The sequence below is a fragment of the Mus pahari genome, chromosome 6 (genome assembly GCF_900095145.1).
Source record: "Mus pahari chromosome 6, PAHARI_EIJ_v1.1, whole genome shotgun sequence".
Lineage (NCBI taxonomy): Eukaryota > Metazoa > Chordata > Mammalia > Rodentia > Muridae > Mus > Mus pahari.
The window spans coordinates 67164460-67168518 of NC_034595.1; the positions used below are offsets into that span (position 1 = coordinate 67164460).

General features: G+C 47.4%; 1 protein-coding gene across 1 annotated transcript in view; it reads right to left on the reverse strand.

Moving 5' to 3' along the window:
- Positions 1 to 4059, reverse strand: part of Faah (fatty acid amide hydrolase) — a 20204-nt gene that overhangs the window by 11550 nt on the left and 4595 nt on the right. The gene's annotated exons all lie outside the window — the stretch shown is intronic.

A 4059-nucleotide genomic window follows, 5' to 3' on the forward strand; every position in this document is an offset into this window, starting at 1 on the left:
AAAATCTTCTTGCCTCACTACTCAAAGGAGTTAAAATTACAGGCTTTGGGCTGTAGAGATGGCTCAGCGGGTAAGAGCACTGACTGCTCTTCCGAAGGTCCTGAGTTCAAATCCCAGCAACCACATAGTGGCTCACAACTACCCGTAATGAGATCTGACGTCAGCTACAGTGTACTTATGTATAATAATGAATAAATCTTTGGTCCGGAGCAAGCAGGGACTGACTGAGTGAACAGAGTTGACGGGAGCGAGCAGGGGTCCTAAAAATTCAATTCTCAACAACTACATGAAGGCTCCCAACCATTTGTACAGCTACAGTGTATTCACATATAGAATATAAGTAAATAAATCTTTTTTTAAAAATTCAGGCTTTAACACCAAGCCTATGAACTTCTATGTCTTAATTAACTTTTTTGGGCAGAGGAGGGGTATTCAAGACAAGGTTTCTCTGGGTAGCCCTGGCTGTCCTGAAACTCTCTCTATAGACCAGGCTACCCCACCTGCCTCTGTCTCCTTAGTGGTGGGACTAAGGGTATGTGCCACCACTGCCTGGCACCTTCATTAACTCTTACCAACATTCCCATTGCACAGATTCATAGAGACTAAAACGAAAAGAAAAGGAGTACTGTGCTTAGGACCAGAAACATAAGGAGCAGGGCTGAAGGGATGGCTCAGTGACGAGCAGAGCTCTTCCTCTTGCAGAGGACCTGGGACAGGTTTACATGATGGCTCACAACCATCTGAAACTCCTGCAGGCACCAGGCATGCATATACACATGCAAGCAAAACACTCACAGACATGAAGTAAATCCTTTTCTTAAGAAAGGTAGGCAGTGATATCCTACCCACCCAGCACAGGACACCCGCTGCATACAAGCCCTGGCAGGGAAGTACAACCACAAGAAAGGCCCCATTAAGATTCAAGGTGTGTGGCTGAAGACCACACCCAAAGGGGGGATAACTGGCACACCCATTTCTAGACAGGTATGAAGAGCCTATTTCGATCTGGCACCACAGCAGTAAGCAAAAAGCTATGCCCACATGAACTTATGTGAGGCAGGGGCAGGGCTGAGAAATAATAACTGTGCCGACACAAGCCAGTCATCTAAGAGGGAGCCTCAGCTGAGGAATGGCCTCCATCAGACTAGCGTGCCTGTGGGCATTTTCTTAATTAATGACTGTAGGCAGTGCCACCCCAGGACAGGTGGTTCTTAGTGCTGTAAGAAGGCCAGCTGAGCACGCCATGGAAAGCAAACTAGTAAACAGTGTCCCCCAGGGTCTCTGCTTCAGTTCTTGCCTGGAGTTGCCACCTTGCCTTCCCCCAGCGATGGGCTATAACCTGTACGTTGAAATAAACCCAACTTACTTCTGGTCATGCCTTCAGATCAACAACAGAAAACTAAGACACAATCAAGTATGAATTTTAGATAGTGATGGATTGGAAAAAAAACAAACAAACAAATAGGGTATGGTGAGGAGTGGTGTCTTCTAAGAAAGGAGGTTCTAAGCTACACCCATGTGCCAGGTCCCTGGGGTCAGCTCTACCCACAAGCATCCTCCTGGGTCCTCTTCCAGGGTATTAGACCAATTAGTGAACACTGGATCACCATCCTACTGCTCAGCCCCTTCTTCCCGCTCCAGCAATCTCCCGTTACTTAAGCACTTCTTCCTCCTGGCTTGGCTGAGGTCTTCAGAGGTGTGAGACCACAAGCCAGTGTCCTCACATAGATACTACATTCTACACTCCTTGGGCCCCTTTGTTGCTCATTAATTTGGTCAGTCAGCAAACAAGTGCAAAGGCCTGCCTAGAGAGGCCATGCATTTAGAAGTAAACAAGGCAAGGCCCCTGCATTCAGAAAAAGCAACATCCCAGCAAGGAAACGAGCCACAGGTAGTCAGCTTGTGGTAAGGTGAGACGGCAGATAAACGGCCTTGGCAGAAATGAGAGGATGCCATGGATGGAGCTCCCTGATAAGGTGACATTTTAGCCATGATCTCAAGGGTGGCAAGGGGAGAGACACAGAGCCCCCTCCAGGTTCCTCTGGCACTTGTATTCCCTCTACAACCAGAGAAGGCTTGCTCCCTGGCTTCCACTCCTTGTGTCTGACTCCCTTCGGGTGCTCCACCCACCCCCTTCTTCCTGATCTTCCACCAGGTTCCACACAAGGGAATTCACGGATGTTCACACCTGTCCTTCTGCAATCACCATCTCCCACACTTTCAATCGGGCTCCACCTCAGGACGCCCCGGGACAGGCAAGGGCACATCCACGTTCATGTGACCAGCGAAACAACAGGGCTATTCTCGCCCTGTCTCCTCTCCATTGCAACCAACAGGTCATCAAGACTTCAAGCAGCTCTGGAAATTGCTCATCCTCCTCCCCTCTACCAAGACCCTTGTCCAGTGTCATCCTTTCCCGTCCAAGCCCTTGCCCTTGTGACTCATCCTTCCCTATAGATCTATACAAGGGCAAAGTCCAAAGTTTTTTCAGAAAGTATCTAGAGAACTGGAGGGATGTCTCAGAGGTTAAGAACATATTGCTCGCCGGGCATGGTGGTGCATGCCTTTAATCCCAGCACTTGGGAGTGCAGAGGCAGGAGGATTTCTGAGTTGGAGGCCAGTCTGGTCTAAAAAGTGAGTTCCAGAACAGCCAAGGCTACGCAGAGAAACCCTGTCTCAAAAAACAAAACAAAACAAAACGAAAGAACATATTGCTCTTGCAGAGGACCCAGGTTTGACTCCCAGCATCCCAGAGCCTGTATCTCCAGATCCTTTGGCCTCCGTGGGCAACTACATTCATGTGCATATGCCCCACACAGACACACATGCATAACTAAAAATAAGATGATGATAGGGAGGTGGAGACAGGGGGATCCCTGGACCTCACTGGCCAGCTTGTCTTGCTGAATTGGTGACTTCCAAGTCCAAGGAGAGACTGTCTCAAAAATAAGGTGGACAGTGATAGAGAAAAACATCTGACATGTGGCCTACACACACAGGAACACACATACACACAAATACACATGGGAGCATATACACATGCACACCACAAAGACACACCCAGGTCTATAAAAAGGGAACATTTACCCACTCTACCCAGACCATCCAGAAAAGAAACCAAAGTTGACCATTTCTGATAAACAGAACACAGGAATATGTGAAAAAACATGTCACTGCCGTCCATACTCATGTTTTTTCACAAAGCAATCATACTGCATAAAGCACTGATTCTTGCCTCTCCCTTCCCACAATGAACACAAACTGTGCTTCGTATTGTTTCCAGGCGTGGAGGCTTGTGCTTGTAATCCCAGTACTTGGAAGTGGAGGCAGGAGGATTGCCATAAATCTGATGCCAGCCTGGGCTACACAGTGAGCTGTTGCAAAACACACACACACACACACACACACACACACACACACACACACATACAGTTTTACAACCAAAAAGTAAAATAAGAGTCTAAGAATACAGCTGTGCTGTTTCCTGCTGGCATTCACAAAGGCCTGGGTTTGATCCCCAACATCTCATAATACCAGGCATGATAGATGGGAGTGGTGGCACATGCCTTCAATCCCAGCGCAAGGCAGAGGAGGAGGCGGAGGCAGAGGGATCTCTGAGTTTAAGGCCAGTCTGGTCTACAAATCAAGTGGCAGGGCCACCAGGGCTATATGGAGAAACCCTATCTCAAAAAACAAACAAACACACAAACAAACAGCAGACATGGTTGAGGTTGAAGGTAGAGGATCAGAAGTTTAAGGTCATCATATATATATATATATATATATATATATATATATATATATATAATATCGAACTCAGCCTAGAATATATGAGTCATTGTTTTATTTTTAAAATGCCTGAAAATAGATCAAAGAAAGTCAAAATCAGCACTACCCACTACCCTGGGGTAATTACCATTGGCAGCTTGCCTGCCACCACTCCTCTTCCTCCTCCTCTTCCTCTTCCTCTTCCTCTTCCTCTTCCTCCTCCTCCTTCTCCTCCTCCTCTTCCTCTTCCTCTTCCTCTTCCTCCTCCTCCTCCTCCTCCTCCTCCTCCTC